The following is a 24,622-nucleotide window of genomic DNA, read 5'->3' on the forward strand; positions in this document are numbered from 1 at the left end:
CCCACACACACCCCACACACACCCAACACCACCCCCCACACCAACCCCCACACACACCCAACACCACCCCCCACACCCCACACCACCACGCCCACACACACCCTACCACCCCGCCCCACTACCCCCCCACACACACCCAACACCACCCCCCCACACACCCAACACCAACCCCCCACACCACCCCCCCCACACACCCAACACCACCCCCCCACACAACCACCCCCACACACACCCAACACCACCCCCACACCCCCCCCACACACACCCAACACCACCCCCACACACACCCAACACCACCCCACCCACACCCAATACTACCACCCACACACACCCAACACAACCCCCAACACCACACCCCCACACACACCCAACACCACACCCCCACACACACCCAACACCACACCCCCACACACACCCAACACCACACCCCCACACCACCCCCCCACACACACCCAACACCACCCCCCCACACCACACCCTCACACCTCCCCAACACCACCCACTCATACCACCCCCCCCACACACACCCAACACCACCCCACACACACACCCCCCACCAACCGCCACACACACCCCCCAACCGCCACACACACCCATCACCACCACCCCACACCACCCCCCACACACACCCAACACCACCCCCCCACACCAACCCCCCACACACACCCAACACCACCTCCCCACACCTCCCCCCCCCACACACCCAACACCACACCCCCACACACACCCAACACCACCACCCACACACACCCAACACCACCACCCACACACACCCAACACAACCCCCAACACCCCACCCACACACACCCAACACAACCCCCAACACCACACCCCCACACACACCCAACACCACACCCCCACACACACCCAACACCACACCCCCACACCACCCCCCCACACACACCCAACACCACCCCCCCACACCACCCCAACACCACCCCTTCATACCACCCCCCCACACACACCCAACACCACCCCACACACACACACCCCCACCAACCGCCACACACACCCATCACCACCCCCCCACACCACCCCCCACACACACCCCACACACACCCAACACCACCCCCCACACCAACCCCCCACACACACCCAACACCACCTCCCCACACCTCCCCCCCACACACATCCAACACCACCACCCCACACACACCCAACACCACCCCCCACACCCCACACCACCACGCCCACACACACCCCACCACCCCGCCCCACTACCCCCCCACACCACCCCCCACACACACCCAACACCACCCCCCAACACCAACCCTCCACACCACCCCCCCACACACACCCAACACCAACCCCCCACACCACCCCCCCACACACACCCAACACCAACCCCCCACACCACCCCCCCACACAACCCCCCCCACACACCCAACACCACCCCCCCACACAACCACCCCCACACACACCCAACACCACCCCCACACACCCCCCCCACACACCCAACACCACCCCCACCCACACCCAACACCACCACCCCACACAACCCCCCACACACATACCCAACACCACCCTCCCACACCACCCCCACACACACCCCACACACACCCAACACCACCCCCACACCAACCCCCCCCACACACCCAACACCACCCCCCACACCCCACACCACCACGCCCACACACGCCCTACCACCCCGCCCCACTACCCCCCCACACACACCCAACACCACCCCCCCACACACCCAAACCAACCCCCCACACACCCAACACCACCCCCCCACACACCCAACACCACCCCCCCACACAACCACCCCCACACACACCCACCACCCCCACACCCCCCCACACACCCAATACCACCCCCACACACACCCAACACAACCCCACCCACACCCAACACCACCCCACCCACACCCAACACCACCCCACCCACACACACCCAACACCACCCCTCCATACCACCACCCACACACACCCAACACCACCCCTCCATACCACCACCCACACACACCCAACACCACCCCCCCACACACACCCAACACCACCCCCCACACACACCCAACACCACCCCAACACCCCCAACACCACCCCCCCACACCATACCCCACACACACCCAACACCACCCCTCCACACCACCACCCACACACACCCAACACCACCCCCCACACACACCCAACACCACCCCCCACACACACCCAACACCACCCCCCACACACACCCAACACCACCCCCCACACACACCCAACACCACCCCCCCACACCAACCACCCACACACACCCGACACAACCCTCCCACACACCCCCAACACCACCCCCCCACACCACCCCCCACACACACCCAACACCACCCCCCACACACCCAACACCCGCCCCACACCACCCCCCCACACACACCCAACACCACCCCCCTCACCACCACCCCACACACACCCAACACCACCCCCCTTACCACCACCCCACACACACCCAACACCACCCCCCTCACCACTACCCCACACACACCCAACACCACCCCCCTCACCACTACCCCACACACACCCAACACCACCCCCCTCACCACTACCCCACACACACCCAACACCACCCCCCCATACCACCACCCCACACACATCCAACACCTTCCCCCCACACACATCCCGCACCAGCCCCCACACACACCCAACACCACCCCCCCACATCACCCCCCCCCACACACCCAACACCACCTCCCCACACCACACCCCCCACACACACCCAACACCACCTCCCCACACGACCCCCCCACACACACCACGCCCACACACACCCAACACCACCACCACACCCCCCCACACACCCAACACCACCCCCACACACACCCAACACTACCCCACCCACACCCAACACCACCACCCACACACACCCAACACCACCACCCACACACACCCAACACAACCCCCAACACCACACCCCCACACACACCCAACACCACACCCCCACACACACCCAACACCACACCCCCACACACACCCAACACCACACCCCCACACACACCCAACACCACACCCCCACACCACCCCCCCACACACACCCAACACCACCCCCCCACACCACCCCCTCACACCCCCCCAACACCACCCACTCATACCACCCCCCCCACACACACCCAACACCACCCCACACACACACCCCCCACCAACCGCCACACACACCCCCCAACCGCCACACACACCCATCACCACCACCCCACACCACCCCCCACACACACCCCACACACACCCAACACCACCCCCCCACACCAACCCCCCACACACACCCAACACCACCTCCCCACACCTCCCCCCCACACACACCCAACACCACACCCCCACACACACCCAACACCACCACCCACACACACCCAACACCACCACCCACACACACCCAACACCACCACCCACACACACCCAACACCACCACCCACACCCCCCCACACACCCAACACCACCCCCACACACACCCAACACTACCCCACCCACACCCAACACCACCACCCACACACACCCAACACCACCACCCACACACACCCAACACAACCCCCAACACCACACCCCCACACACACCCAACACCACACCCCCACACACACCCAACACCACACCCCCACACACACCCAACACCACACCCCCACACACACCCAACACCACCCCACACACACACCCCCCACCAACCGCCACATACACCCCCCAACCGCCACACACACCCATCACCACCACCCCACACCACCCCCCACACACACCCCACACACACCCATCACCACCCCCCCACACCACCCCCCACACACACCCCACACCACCCCCCACAACAACCCCCCACACACACCCAACACCACCTCCCCACACCTCCCCCCCACACACATCCAACACCACCACCCCACACACACCCAACACCACCCCCCACACCCCACACCACCACGCCCACACACACCCCACCACCCCGCCCCACTACCCCCCCACACACACCCAACAACACCCCCCAACACCAACCCAACACCAACCCCCCCACACACACCCAACACCAACCCTCCACACCACCCCCCATACACACCCAACACCAACCCCCCACACCACCCCCCCCACACACCCAACACCACCCCCACACCAACCCCCCCCACACACCCAACACCACCCCCCACACCCCACACCACCACGCCCACACACACCCTACCACCCCGCCCCACTACACCCCCACACACACCCAACACCACCCCCCCACACACCCAAACCAACCCCCCACACACCCAACACCACCCCCCCACACACCCAACACCACCCCCCCACACAACCACCCCCACACACACCCACCACCCCCACACCCCCCCACACACCCAATACCACCCCCACACACACCCAACACAACCCCACCCACACCCAACACCACCCCACCCACACCCAACACCACCCCACCCACACACACCCAACACCACCCCTCCATACCACCACCCACACACACCCAACACCACCCCTCCATACCACCACCCACACACACCCAACACCACCCCCCCACACACACCCAACACCACCCCCCACACACACCCAACACCACCCCAACACCCCCAACACCACCCCCCCACACCATACCCCACACACACCCAACACCACCCCTCCACACCACCACCCACACACACCCAACACCACCCCCCACACACACCCAACACCACCCCCCACACACACCCAACACCACCCCCCCACACCAACCACCCACACACACCCGACACAACCCTCCCACACACCCCCAACACCACCCCCCCACACCACCCCCCACACACACCCAACACCACCCCCCACACACCCAACACCCGCCCCACACCACCCCCCCACACACACCCAACACCACCCCCCTCACCACCACCCCACACACACCCAACACCACCCCCCTTACCACCACCCCACACACACCCAACACCACCCCCCTCACCACTACCCCACACACACCCAACACCACCCCCCTCACCACTACCCCACACACACCCAACACCACCCCCCCACACCACCACCCCACACACATCCAACACCTCCCCCCCACACACATCCCGCACCAGCCCCCACACACACCCAACACCACCCCCCCACATCACCCCCCCCACACACCCAACACCACCTCCCCACACCACACCCCCCACACACACCCAACACCACCTCCCCACACGACCCCCCCACACACACCACGCCCACACACACCCAACACCACCACCACACCCCCCCACACACCCAACACCACCCCCACACACACCCAACACTACCCCACCCACACCCAACACCACCACCCACACACACCCAACACCACCACCCACACACACCCAACACAACCCCCAACACCACACCCCCACACACACCCAACACCACACCCCCACACACACCCAACACCACACCCCCACACCACCCCCCCACACACACCCAACACCACCCCCCCACACCACCCCCTCACACCCCCCCAACACCACCCACTCATACCACCCCCCCCACACACACCCAACACCACCCCACACACACACCCCCCACCAACCGCCACACACACCCCCCAACCGCCACACACACCCATCACCACCACCCCACACCACCCCCCACACACACCCCACACACACCCAACACCACCCCCCCACACCAACCCCCCACACACACCCAACACCACCTCCCCACACCTCCCCCCCACACACACCCAACACCACACCCCCACACACACCCAACACCACCACCCACACACACCCAACACCACCACCCACACACACCCAACACCACCACCCACACACACCCAACACCACCACCACACCCCCCCACACACCCAACACCACCCCCACACACACCCAACACTACCCCACCCACACCCAACACCACCACCCACACACACCCAACACCACCACCCACACACACCCAACACAACCCCCAACACCACACCCCCACACACACCCAACACCACACCCCCACACACACCCAACACCACCCCCCCACACACACCCAACACCACCCCACACACACACCCCCCACCAACCGCCACATACACCCCCCAACCGCCACACACACCCATCACCACCACCCCACACCACCCCCCACACACACCCCACACACACCCATCACCACCCCCCCACACCACCCCCCACACACACCCCACACCACCCCCCACACACACCCAACACCACCTCCCCACACCTCCCCCCCACACACATCCAACACCACCACCCCACACACACCCAACACCACCCCCACACCCCACACCACCACGCCCACACACACCCCACCACCCCGCCCCACTACCCCCCCACACCACCCCCCACACACACCCAACACCACCCCCCAACACCAACCCAACACCAACCCCCCCACACACACCCAACACCAACCCTCCACACCACCCCCCCATACACACCCAACACCAACCCCCCACACCACCCCCCCCACACACCCAACACCACCCCCCCACACAACCCCCCCACACACCCAACACCACACCCCCACACAACCACCCCCACACACACCCAACACCACCCCCACACACCCCCCCCACACACCCAACACCACCCCCACACACCCCCCCCACACACCCAACACCACCCCCACCCACACCCAACACCACCACCCCACACAACCCCCCACACACATACCCAACACCACCCTCCCACACCACCCCCACACACACCCCACACACACCCAACACCACCCCCCACACCAACCCCCCACACACACCCAACACCACCCCCCACACCCCACACCACCACGCCCACACACACCCTACCACCCCGCCCCACTACCCCCCCACACACACCCAACACCACCCCCCCACACACCCAACACCAACCCCCCACACCACCCCCCCCCACACACCCAACACCACCCCCCCCACACACCCAACACCACCCCCCCACACAACCACCCCCACACACACCCAACACCACCCCCACACCCCCCCCACACACCCAATACCACCCCCACACACACCCCGCACCACCACCCCCCCACACACACCCAACACCACCCCCCCACACACACCCAACACCACCCCCCCACACCACCACCCCCCCACACACCCAACACCACCCCCCGACACACCCAACACCACCCCCCACGCACACCCACCAGCCGCCCCACACACCGAACACCAACTCCCACACACACTCAACACACCCAACACCACCCCCCCACACCACAACCCCCACACCACCCCTCCACACACACCCAACACCACCCCCCCACACACACACACCCCCCACACACACCCAACACCACCCCACCACACACACCCAACGCCCCCATCCCCCACACACACACCCCACACACACCCAACACCACCCCCCCACACACACACCCCCCACACACAACCAACACCACCCCCCCACACACACCCAACACCGCCACCCCCCACACACACCCAACACCACCCCCCCACACACACCCAACACCACCCCCCCACACACACACCCAACACCACCCACCCACACACACACCCAACACCACCCCCCCCACACCCACCCAACACCACCCCCCCACACCCACCCAACACCACCCCCCCACACCCACCCAACACCACCCCCCCACACACACCCAACACCACCCCCCCAGAACACCACCCCCCCACACCACCACCCCCCACACACACCCAACACCCCCGCCACACCACCACCCCCCCCACACACACCCAACACCACCACCCCCCACACACACCCAACACCACCACCCCCACACACACCCAACACCACCACCCCCACACACACCCAACACCACCACCCCCACACACACCCAACACCACCCCCCCACACACACCCAACACCACCCCCCCACACACACCCAACACCACCCCCCACACACACCCCGCACCACCACCCCACACACACACCCAACACCACCGCCCCACACCACCCACCCACACACACACCCAACACCACCCCCCCACACCACCATCCCCCACACACACCCAACACCACCCTCCCACACCACCACCCCCACACACACCCAACACCACCCTCCCACACCACCACCCCCACACACACCCAACACCAACCCCCACACCACCACCCCCCACACACACCCAACACCAACCCCCACACCACCACCCCCCACACACACCCAACACCAACCCCCACACCACCACCCCCCACACACATCCAACACCACCCCCCCACACCACCACCCCCCACACACACCCAACACCCCCCCCACACCACCACCCCCCACACACACCCAACACCCCCCCACACCACCACCCCCCACACACACCCAACACCCCCCTCACACCACTACCCCCCACACACCCAACACCCCCCCCACACCACTACCCCCCACACACACACCCAACACCACCACCCCCCACACACACCCAACACCACCCCCCCACACACACCCAACACCACCCCCCCACACACACCCCGCACCACCCCCCCACACACACCCCGCACCACCACCCCCCACACACACCCAACACCACCCACCCCCACACACACCCAACACCACCCCCCCACACACACCCAACACCACCCCCCCACACACACCCAACACCACCCCCCCACACACATCCAACACCACCCCCCCGCACCACCACCCCCCCACACACCCAACACCACCCACCCCCACACACACCCAACACCACCCCCCCACACACACCCAACACCACCCCCCCCACACACCCAACACCACCCCCCACGCACACCCACCAGCCCCCCCCACACACCGAACACCAACCCCCACACACACCCAACACACCCAACACCACCCCCCCACACCACAACCCCCACACCACCCCTCCACACACACCCAACACCACCCCCCCACACACAGACACCCCACACACACCCCCCACACACACCCAACACCACCCCACCACACACACCCAACGCCCCCACCCCCCACACACACCCAACACCACCCCCCCACACACACCCCCCCCACACACAACCCAACACCACCCCCCCACACACACCCAACACCACCACCCCCCACACACACCCAACACCACCACCCCCCACACACACCCAACACCACCACCCCCCACACACACCCAATACCACCCACCCACACCACTCCCCCACACACACCCAATACCACCCACCCACACCACCCCCCACACACACCCAATACCACCCACCCACACACACCCAACACCACCCCCCCACACACCCAACACCACACCCCCCACACACCCACCCACACCCAACACCACCCCCCACACATCCAACCCCCCCCCACGTACATCCAACACCAACCCCCCACACACACCCAACACCACCCCCCACACACACCTGACACCACCTCCACACACACCCGACACCACCCTCCCCACACCACACCCCCACACACACTCAACATCACACCCCCACACCAACACCCCGCACACACCCAACATCATCCCCCACCACCCCCCCCACACACACCCAACCCCCCCCACACACACCCAACACCACACCCCCACACCACCCCCCACACACAATCAACACCACCCCCCTACACCACCATCCCCACACACACCCAACACCACCCCCCACACACACCCAACAGCACACCCCACACACACACCCAACAGCACACCCCACACCACCACCCCACACACACCCAACACCACCCCACACACACACACCCAACACCACCCCCCCACGACCCCCCACGAACCCCCACATCACCACCCACACACCACCACCCCCACACACACACACAACACCACCCCCCACACCACCACCCCCCAACACACCCAACACCACACCCCCACACACACCCGACACCACCCCCCTCACACACACCCGACACCACCCTCCCACACACACCCCGCACCACCACCCCACACACACACCCAACACCACCGCCCCACACCACCCACCCACACACACACCCAACACCACCCCCCCACACCACCATCCCCCACACACACCCAACACCACCCTCCCACACCACCACCCCCACACACACCCAACACCACCCTCCCACACCACCACCCCCACACACACCCAACACCAACCCCCACACCACCACCCCCCACACACACCCAACACCAACCCCCACACCACCACCCCCCACACACACCCAACACCAACCCCCACACCACCACCCCCCACACACACTCAACACCAACCCCCACACCACCACCCCCCACACACACCCAACACCACCCCCCCACACCACCACCCCCCACACACACCCAACACCCCCCCACACCACCACCCCCCCCACACACACCCAACACCACCACCCCCCCACACACACCCAACACCACCACCCCACACACACACCCAACACCACCACCCCCCACACACACCCAACACCACCACCCCCCACACACACCCAACACCACCCCCCCACACACACCCAACACCACCCCCCCACACACACCCCGCACCACCACCCCCCACACACACCCAACACCACCGCCCCACACCACCCACCCACACACACACCCAACACCACCCCCCTACACCACCTTCCCCCACACACACCCAACACCACCCCCCACACCACCACCCCCACACACACCCAACACCAACCCCCACACCACCACCCCCCACATACACCCAACACCACCTCCCCACACCACCCCTCCCACACACACCCAACACCACCCCCCCACACCCACCCAACACCACCCCCCCACACACACCCAACACCACCCCCCCACACACACCCAACACCACCCCCCACCACCACCCCCCACACACACCCAACACCCCCCCCACACCACCACCCCCCCCACACACACCCAACACCACCATCCCCCACACACACCCAACACCACCACCCCCCACACACATCCAACACCACCACCCCCACACACACCCAACACCACCACCCCCACACACACCCAACACCACCCCCCCACACACACCCAACACCACCCCCCCACACACACCCAACACCACCCCCCCACACACACACCCAACACCACCGCCCCACACCACCCACCCACACACACACCCAACCCCACCCCCCCACACCACCATCCCCCACACACACCCAACACCACCCTCCCACACCACCACCCCCACACACACCCAACACCACCCTCCCACACCACCACCCCCACACACACCCAACACCAACCCCCACACCACCACCCCCCACACACACCCAACACCCCCCCACACCACCACCCCCCACACACACCCAACACCCCCCCCACACCACTACCCCCCACACACACACCCAACACCACCACCCCCCACACACACCCAACACCACCCCCCCACACACACCCAACACCACCCCCCCACACACACCCCGCACCACCCCCCCACACACACCCCGCACCACCCCCCCACACACACCCCGCACCACCACCCCCCACACACACCCAACACCACCCACCCCCACACACACCCAACACCACCCCCCCACACACACCCAACACCACCCCCCCACACACACCCAACACCACCCCCCCACACACACCCAACACCACCCCCCCACACACATCCAACACCACCCCCCCACACCACCACCCCCCCAACACACCCAACACCACCCCCCCCACACACCCAACACCACCCCCCACGCACACCCACCAGCCCCCCCCACACACCGAACACCAACCCCCACACACACCGAACACACCCAACACCACCCCCCCCCACACCACAACCCCCACACACACCCAACACCACCCCCCCACACACACACACCCCACACACACCCCCCACACACACCCAACACCACCCCACCACACACACCCAACGCCCCCACCCCCCACACACACCCAACACCCCCCCCCCACACACACCCCCCCCACACACAACCAACACCACCCCCCCACACACACCCAACACCACCACCCCCCACACACACCCAACACCACCACCCCCCACACACACCCAACACCACCACCCCCCACACACACCCAACACCACCACCCCCCACACACACCCAACACCACCACCCCCCACACACACCCAATACCACCCACCCACACCACCCCCCACACACACCCAATACCACCCCCCCCACACACACCCAACACCACCCCCCCACACACCCAACACCACACCCCCCACACACCCACCCAACACCACCCCCCACACATCCAACCCCCCCCCACACGTACATCCAACACCAACCCCCCACACACACCCAACACCACCCCCCACACACACCTGACACAACCTCCACACACACCCGACACCACCCTCCCCACACCACACCCCCACACACACTCAACATCATCCCCCACCACCCCTCCCACACACACCCAACCCCCCCCACACACACCCAACACCACACCCCCACACCACCCCCCACACACAATCAACACCACCCCCCTACACCACCATCCCCACACACACCCAACACCACCCCCCACACACACCCAACAGCACACCCCACACACACACCCAACAGCACACCCCACACCAACCCCCCACACACACCCAACACCACCCCACACACACACACCCAACACCACACCCCACGACCCCCCACGAACCCCCACATCACCACCCACACACCACCACCCCCACACACACACACAACACCACCCCCCAACACACCCAACACCACACCCCCACACACACCCGACACCACCCCCCTCACACACACCCGACACCACCCCCCCACACACACCCCGCACCACCACCCCACACACACACCCAACACCACCGCCCCACACCACCCACCCACACACACACCCAACACCACCCCCCCACATCACCATCCCCCACACACACCCAACACCACCCTCCCACACCACCACCCCCACACACACCCAACACCACCCTCCCACACCACCACCCCCACACACACCCAACACCAACCCCCACACCACCACCCCCCACACACACCCAACACCACCCACCCCCACACACACCCAACACCACCCCCCCACACACACCCAACACCACCCCCCCACACACACCCAACACCACCCCCCCACACACATCCAACACCACCCCCCCACACCACCACCCCCCCCACACACCCAACACCACCCCCCCCACACACCCAACACCACCCCCCACGCACACCCACCAGCCCCCCCCACACACCGAACACCAACCCCCACACACACCCAACACACCCAACACCACCCCCCCCACACCACAACCCCCACACCACCCCTCCACACACACCCAACACCACCCCCCCACACACACACACCCCACACACACCCCCCACACACACCCAACACCACCCCACCACACACACCCAACGCCCCCACCCCCCACACACACCCAACACCCCCCCCACACACACCCCCCCCACACACAACCAACACCACCCCCCCACACACACCCAACACCACCACCCCCCACACACACCCAACACCACCACCCCCCACACACACCCAACACCACCACCCCCCACACACACCCAATACCACCCACCCACACCACCCCCCACACACACCCAATACCACCCCCCCCACACACACCCAACACCACCCCCCCACACACCCAACACCACACCCCCCACACACCCACCCAACACCACCCCCCACACATCCAACCCCCCCCCACACGTACATCCAACACCAACCCCCCACACACACCCAACACCACCCCCCACACACACCTGACACCACCTCCACACACACCCGACACCACCCTCCCCACACCACACCCCCACACACACTCAACATCATCCCCCACCACCCCTCCCACACACACCCAACCCCCCCCACACACACCCAACACCACACCCCCACACCACCCCCCACACACAATCAACACCACCCCCCTACACCACCATCCCCACACACACCCAACACCACCCCCCACACACACCCAACAGCACACCCCACACACACACCCAACAGCACACCCCACACCAACCCCCCACACACACCCAACACCACCCCACACACACACACACCGAACACCACCCCCCCACGACCCCCCACGAACCCCCACATCACCACCCACACACCACCACCCCCACACACACACACAACACCACCCCCCACACCACCACCCCCCAACACACCCAACACCACACCCCCACACACACCCGACACCACCCCCCTCACACACACCCGACACCACCCCCCCACACACACCCCGCACCACCACCCCACACACACACCCAACACCACCGCCCCACACCACCCACCCACACACACACCCAACACCACCCCCCCACATCACCATCCCCCACACACACCCAACACCACCCTCCCACACCACCACCCCCACACACACCCAACACCACCCTCCCACACCACCACCCCCACACACACCCAACACCAACCCCCACACCACCACCCCCCACACACACCCAACACCAACCCCCACACCACCACCCCCCACACACACCCAACACCACCCCCCCACACCACCACCCCCCCACACACACCCAACACCCCCCCACACCACCACCCCCCCCACACACACCAAACACCACCACCCCACACACACACCCAACACCACCACCCCCCACACACACCCAACACCACCCCCCCACACACACCCAACACGACACCCCCACACACACCCCGCACCACCACCCCCCACACACACCCAACACCACCGCCCCACACCACCCACCCACACACACACCCAACACCACCCCCCTACACCACCTTCCCCCACACACACCCAACACCACCCCCCACACCACCACCCCCACACACACCCAACACCAACCCCCACACCACCACCCCCCACACACACCCAACACCACCCCCCCACACCACCACCCCCCACATACACCCAACACGACCCCCCCACACCACCACCCCCCACACACACCCAACACCCCCCCCACACCACCACCCCCCACACACACCCAACACCCCCCCCACACCACCATCCCCCACACACACCCAACACCCCCCCACACCACCACCCCCGACACACACCCAACACCCCCCCCACACCACTACCCCCCAACACACACCCAACACCACCACCCCCACACACACCAAACACCACCCCCCCACACACACCCAACACCACCACCCCCCACACACACCCCGCACCACCCCCCCACACACACCCAACACCACCCCCCCACACACACCCAACACCACCCCCCCACACACACCCAACACCACCCCCCCACACCACCACCCCCCCACACCACCACCCCCCCCACACACCCAACACCACTCCCCCCACACACCCAACACCACCCCCCACGCACACCCACCAGCCCCCCCCACACACCGAACACCAAACCCCACACACACCCAACACCACCCCCCCACACCACAACCCCCACACCACCCCTCCACACACACAAAACAACACCCCCCCACACACACACCCCACACACACCCCCCACACACACCCAACACCACCCCACCACACACACCCAACGCCCCCACCCCCCACACACACCCCCACACACACCCAACACCACCCCCCCACACACACCCCCCCCACACACAACCAACACCACCCCCCACACACACCCAACACCACCACCCCCCACACCACCACCCCCCACACACACCCAACACCACCCCCCCACACCACCACCCCCCACACACACCCAACACCCCCCCACACCAGCACCCCCCCCACACACACCCAACACCACCACCCCACACACACACCCAACACCACCAACCCCCACACACACCCAACACAACCCCCCCACACACACCCAACACCACCGCCCCACACCACCATCCCCCACACACACCCAACACCACCCCCCACACCACCACCCCCACACACACCCAACACCAACCCCCACACCACCACCCCCCACACACACCCAACACCACCCCCCACACCACCACCCCCCCCACACACCCAACACCACCCCCCACACCACCACCCCCCACACACACCCAACACCCCCCCACACCACCACCCCCCACACACACCCAACACCCCACCCACACCACCACCCCCCCACACACACCCAACACCACCACCCCCCACACACACCCAACACCACCACCCCCCACACACACCCAACACCAACCACCCACACACACCCAACACCACCCCCCCACACACACCCCGCACCACCACCCCCCACACACACCCCGCACCACCACCCCCCACACACACCCCGCACCACCACCCCCCACACACACCCCGCACCACCACCCCCCACACACACCCCGCACCACCACCCCCCACACACACCCAACACCACCCCCCCACACCACCACCCCCCCCACACCACCACCCCCCCCCACACACCCAACACCACACCCCCACACACCCAACACCACCCCCCACGCACACCCACCAGCCCCCCCACACACCGAACACCAACTCCCACACACACCCAACACACACAACACCACCCCCCCACACCACAACCCCCACACCACCCCTCCACACACACCCAACACCACCCCCCCACACACACACCCCCCACACACACCCAACACCACCCCACCACACACACCCAACGCCCCATCCCCCACACACACACCCCACACACACCCAACACCACCCCCCCACACACACACCCCCACACACAACCAACACCACCCCCCCACACACACCCAACACCACCACCCCCCACACACACCCAACACCACCCCCCCCACACACACCCAACACCACCCCCCCACACACACACCCAACACCACCCCCCCCACACCCACCCAACACCACCCCCCCCACACCCACCCAACACCACCCCCCCCACACCCACCCAACACCACCCCCCCACACCCACTCAACACCACACCCCCACACCCACCCAACACCACCCCCCCACACACACCCAACACCACCCCCCCACACACACCCAACACCACCCCCCCACACCACGACCCCCCACACACACCCAACACCCCCCCCACACCACCACCCCCCCCACACACACCCAACACCACCACCCCCCACACACACCCAACACCACCACCCCCCACACACATCCAACACCACCACCCCCACACACACCCAACACCACCACCCCCACACACACCCAACACCGCCACCCCCACACACACCCAACACCGCCACCCCCACACACACCCAACACCACCCCCCCACACACACCCAACACCACCCCCCCACACACACCCCGCACCACCACCCCACACACACACCCAACACCACCGCCCCACACCACTATCCCCCACACACACCCAACACCACCCTCCCACACCACCACCCACACACACACCCAACACCACCCCCCCACACCACTATCCCCCACACACACCCAACACCACCCTCCCACACCACCACCCCCACACACACCCAACACCACCCTCCCACACCACCACCCCCACACACACCCAACACCACCCCCCCACACCACCACCCCCCACACACACCCAACACCCCCCCACACCACCACCCCCCCCACACACACCCAACACCACCACCCCACACACACACCCAACACCACCACCCCCCACACACACCCAACACCACCCCCCCACACACACCCAACACCACCCCCCCACACACACCCCGCACCACCACCCCCCACACACACCCAACACCACCGCCCCACACCACCCACCCACACACACACCCAACACCACCCCCCTACACCACCTTCCCCCACACACACCCAACACCACCCCCCACACCACCACCCCCACACACACCCAACACCAACCCCCACACCACCACCCCCCACACACACCCAACACCACCCCCCACACACACCCAACACCACCCCCCCACACCACCACCCCCCACACACACCCAACACCCCCCCCACACCACCACCCCCCACACACACCCAACACCCCCCCACACCACCACCCCCCACACACACCCAACACCCCCCCCACACCACCACCCCCCACACACACCCAACACCCCCCCACACCACTACCCCCCCACAAACACCCAACACCACCACCCCCCACACACACCCAACACCACCCCCCCACACACACCCAACACCACCCCCCCACACACACCCCGCACCACCCCCCCACACATACCCCGCACCACACCCCCACACACACCCCGCACCACCCCCCACACACACCCCGCACCACCACCCCCCACACACACCCAACACCACCCCCCCACACACACCCAACACCACCCCCCACACACACCCAACACCACCCCCCCACACCACCACCCCCCCCACACACACCCAACACCACCCCCCCACACCACCACCCCCCCCACACACCCAACACCACCCCCCCCACACACCCAACACCACCCCCCACGCACACCCACCAGCCCCCCCCACACCGAACACCAACCCCCACACACACCCAACACACCCAACACCACCCCCCCACACCACAACCCCCACACCACCCCTCCACACACACCCAACACCACCCCCCCACACACACACACCCCACACACACCCCCCACACACACCCAACACCACCCCACCACACACACCCAACACCACCCCACCACACACGCCCAACGCCCCCACCCCCCACACACACCCCCCACACACACCCAACACCACCCCCCCACACACACACCCAACACCACCACCCCCCACACACACCCAATACCACCCACCCACACCACTCCCCCACACACACCCAATACCACCCACCCACACCACCCCCCACACACACCCAACACCAACCCCCCACACACCCAACACCACACCCCCCACACACCCACCCACACCCAACACCACCCCCCACACATCCAACCCCCCCCACACGTACATCCAACACCAACCCCCCACACACACCCAACACCACCCCCCACACACACCTGACACCACCTCCACACACACCCGACACCACCCTCCCCACACCACACCCTCACACACACTCAACATCACACTCCCACACCAACACCCCGCACACACCCAACATCATCCCCCACTACCCCCCCCACACACACCCAACCCCCCCCACACACACCCAACACCACACCCCCACACCACCCCCCACACACAATCAACACCACCCCCCTACACCACCATCCCCACACACACCCAACACCACCCCCCACACACACCCAACAGCACACCCCACACACACACCCAACAGCACACCCCACACCACCCCCCCACACACACCCAACACCACCCCACACACACACACCCAACACCACCCCCCCACGACCCCCCACGAACCCCCACATCACCACCCACACACCACCACCCCCACACACACACACAACACCACCCCACACACCACCACCCCCCAACACACCCAACACCACACCCCCACACACACCCGACACCACCCCCCTCACACACACCAGACACCACCCCCCCACACACACCCCGCACCACCACCCCACACACACACCCAACACCACCGCCCCACACCACCCACCCACACACACACCCAACACCACCCCCCCACACCACCATCCCCCACACACACCCAACACCACCCTCCCACACCACCACCCCCACACACACCCAACACCACCCTCCCACACACACCCAACACCACCCTCCCACACCACCACCCCACACACACCCAACACCAACCCCCACACCACCACCCCCACACACACCCAACACCACCCCCCCACACCACCACCCCCCACACCACCACCCCCCCCCACACACACCCAACACCACCACCCCACACACACACCCAACACCACCGCCCCACACCACCCACCCACACACACACCCAACACCACCCCCCCACACCACCATCCCCCACACACACGCAACACCACCCTCCCACACCACCACCCCCACACACACCCAACACCACCCTCCCACACCACCACCCCCACACACACCCAACACCACCCTCCCACACCACCACCCCACACACACCCAACACCAACCCCCACACCACCACCCCCACACACACCCAACACCACCCCCCCACACCACCACCCCCCACACCACCACCCCCCCCCACACACACCCAACACCACCACCCCACACACACACCCAACACCACCACCCCCCACACACACCCAACACCACCCCCCCACACACACCCAACACCACCCCCCCACACACACCCCGCACCACCCCCCCACACACACCCCGCACCACCAACCCCCACATACACCCAACACCACCGCCCCACACCACCCACCCACACACACACCCAACACCACCCCCCTACACCACCTTCCCCCACACACACCCAACACCACCCCCCACACCACCACCCCCACACACACCCAACACCAACCCCCACACCACCACCCCCCACACACACCCAACACCACCCCCCCACCCACCCCCAACACCACCCCCCCACCCACCCCCAACACCACCCCCCCACCCACCCCCAACACCACCCCCCCCACCCACCCCCAACACCACCCCCCCACCCACCACCACACACACCCAACACCATCCCCCCACCCACCACCACACACACCCAACACCACCACCCGCACACACACCCAACACCACCACCCCCACACACACCCAACACCACCACCCCACCACCCCCCGCACACACCCAACACACCCCCCCACCGCCTCTACACACACCCAACACCACCACCCACACACACCCAACACCACCCCCCACACACACCCAACACCACCCCCCACACACACCCAACACAACCCCCCACCACACCCCAACACCACCCGCCCGACACCTCCCCCACACACACCCAACACCACCACCCGCACACACCCAACACCACCCCCCCACCACCACCCGCACACACACCCAACACCACCACCCCACCACCACCCGCACACACACCCAACACCACCACCCCACCACCACCCGCACACACACCCAACACCACCCCCCCACCACCACCCGCACACACACCCAACACCACCCCCACACCACCACCCGCACACACACCCAACACCACCCCCCCACCACCCCCCCACACACACCCAACACCACCCTCCCGACACCTCCCCCCCACACACCCAACACCACCCCCCGACACCTCCCCCCCACACACCCAACACCACCCCCCCGACACCTCCCCCCCACACACCCAACACCACCCCCCCGACACCTCCCCTCCACACACCCAACACCCCCCCCACACACCCAACACCACCCCACACACACCCAACACCACCCGCCCACCAGCCCCCCCACCCACTCCTAACACCACCCCCCCACCATCCCACCACACACTCCCAACACCACACCTCCCCACACACACCCAACACCACCTCCCCACACACACCCAACACCACCTCCCCACACACACCCAACACCACCTCCCCACACACACCCAACACCACCTCCCCACACACACCCAACACCACCCCCCCAACCACACCCAACAACCCCCCACACACACCCAACAACCCCCCACACACACCCAACACCACCCCCCCACCACCCCCCCAACACCACCACCCCACCACCCCCCCGCACAGTCCCAACACCACACCCCCCGCACACACCCAACACCACCCCACACACACACCCAACACCACCTCCCCACACACACCCAACACCACCCCACACACACACCCAACACCACCCCCCCACACACACCCAACACCACCTCCCCACACACACCCAACACCACCTCCCCACACACACCCAACACCACCTCCCCACACACACCCAACACCCCCCCCACACACCAAACACCCCCCCACACACCCAACACCACCCCCCCACCACCCCACCACACACTCCCAACACCACCCCCCCGCACACTCCCAACACCACACCCCCTGCACACACCCAACACCACCCCCCCACACACCCAACACCACCCCCCCACACACCCAACACCACCCCCCCACACACACCTAACACCACCCCCCCACACACACCCAACACCACCCCCCCACACACACCCATCACCAACCCCCACACACACCCAACACCACCCCCCCACACACACCCAACACCACCCCCCCACACACACCCAACACCACCCCCCCACACACACCCAACACCACCCCACCACACACACCCAACACCACCCCCCACACACACCCAACACCACCCCCCACACACACCCAACACCCCCCCCCACACACACCCAACACCACCCCCCCACACACACCCAACACCACCCCCCCCACACACCCAACACCACCCCCCACACACACACCCCCCACACACACCCAACACCACCACCCCCACCAACTCTCCACACACACACAACACCACACCCCCACACACATCCCCACCCCCCCCACACACACCCAACACCACACCCCCACACACATCCCCACCCCCCCAACACACCCAACACCACACCCCCCACACACCCAACACCACACCCCCCACACACACCCAACACCACCCCCCACACACACACCCAACACCACCCCCCCACACACCCAACACCACCCCCCCACACACCCAACACCACCCCCCCCACACACCCAACACCACCCCCCCCACACACCCAACACCACCCCCCCCACACACCCAACACCACCCCCCACACACCCAACACCACCCCCCACACACCCAACACCACCCCCCACCCACACACCCAACACCAACCCCCACACACACACCCAACACCACCCCCCACACACACACCCAACACCACCCCCCACACACACACCCAACACCACCCCCCACCCCCCAACACCACCCCCCCACCCACACAGCCAACACCACCCCCCCACCCCAACACCACCCCCCACCCACACACCCAACACCAACCCCCACACACACTCCCAACACCACCCCCCACACACACTCCCAACACCACCCTCCACACACATTCCCAACACCACCCCACACACACTCCCAACACCACCCCCCACACCCCCACACACACTCCCAACACCACACCCCCACACACACACCCAACACCACCCCCCCACACACACCCAACACCACCCCCCCACACACACCCAACACCACCCCCCCACACACACCCAACACCACCCCCCCACACACACCCAACACCACCCCACCACACACACCCAACACCACCCCCCACACACACCCAACACCACCCCCCACACACACCCAACACCACCCCCCCCACACACACCCAACACCACCCCCCCCACACACCCAACACCACCCCCCCCACACACCCAACACCACCCCCCACACACACCCAACACCACCCCCCACACACACCCAACACCACCCCCCACACACACACCCCCCCACACACACCCAACACCACCACCCCCACCAACTCTCCACACACACACACAACACCACACCCCCACACACATCCCCACCCCCCCCACACACACCCAACACCACACCCCCACACACATCCCCACCCCCCCAACACACCCAACACCACACCCCCCACACACCCAACACCACCCCCCACACACACACCCAACACCACCCCCCACACACACACCCAACACCACCCCCCCACACACCCAACACCACCCCCCCACACACCCAACACCACCCCCCCCACACACCCAACACCACCCCCCCCACACACCCAACACCACCCCCCCCACACACCCAACACCACCCCCCACACACCCAACACCACCCCCCACACACCCAACACCACCCCCCACACACCCAACACCACCCCCCACCCACACACCCAACACCAACCCCCACACACACACCCAACACCACCCCCCACACACACACCCAACACCACCCCCCACACACACACCCAACACCACCCCCCACCCCCCAACACCACCCCCCCACCCACACAGCCAACACCACCCCCCCCACCCCAACACCACCCCCCACCCACACACCCAACACCAACCCCCACACACACTCCCAACACCACCCCCCACACACACTCCCAACACCACCCTCCACACACATTCCCAACACCACCCCACACACACTCCCAACACCACCCCCCACACCCCCACACACACTCCCAACACCACACCCCCACACACACTCCCAACACCACACCCCCCACCACCCCTCCACACACACCCAACAACCCCCCCACACACACCCAACATCAGCCCGGCACCAACCCCCCACACACACCCAACACCACCACCCCCACACACACCCAACACCACCCCCACACACACCCAACACCACCCCCACACACACCCAACACCACCCCCACACACACCCAACACCACCCCACCACCACCCCTCCACACACACCCAACCCCACCCCACCACCACGCCTCCACACACACCCAACCCCCCCACACACACCCAACACCACACCCCCACCAACCCTCCACACACACCCAACACCACCCCCCCACACACACCCGACACCACTCCCCCACACACACCCGACACCACACCCCCACACCACCACCCCCCCACACACACCCGGCACCACCCCCCCCACACACCCGACACCACCCCCCACACACACCCGACACCACCCCCCCACACCCCACCTCCACACACACCCGACACCACCAACGCCCCACACCCCCGACACCACCACCCCCACACCCCCGACACCACCCCCCCCACACCCGACACCACACCCCCACACCCGACACCACCCCCCCACACCACCACCCCCACACACACCCGACACCACCCCCCCACACACCCGACACCACCCCCCCACACGCCCGACACCATCCCCCCACACTACCATCCCCCCACACCACCACCCCCCCACACCACCACCCCCCACACACACCCGACACCACCCCCCCACACACACACCCGACACCACCCCCCCACACACACACCCGACACCACCCCCCCACACACACCCGACACCACCACCCCACACACACGCGACACCACACCCCCACACACACGCGACACCACCCCCCACACACATCCGACACCACCCCCCCACAGACACCCGACACCACCCCCCCACACACACCCGACACCAGCCCCCCACACACACCCGACACCAGCCCCCCACACACACCTGACACCAGCCCCCCACACACACCCGACACCAGCCCCCCACACACACCCGACACCAGCCCTCTACACACACCCGACACCAGCCCCCCACACACACCCGACACCAACCCCCTCACAACCACACCCCCACTCCCCCACACACACCCGACA

This window comes from Chiloscyllium plagiosum, unplaced genomic scaffold (genome assembly GCF_037043375.1).
Source record: "Chiloscyllium plagiosum isolate Xiang-an unplaced genomic scaffold, Cpla_swu_hap1 HiC_scaffold_9, whole genome shotgun sequence".
NCBI lineage: Eukaryota > Metazoa > Chordata > Chondrichthyes > Orectolobiformes > Hemiscylliidae > Chiloscyllium > Chiloscyllium plagiosum.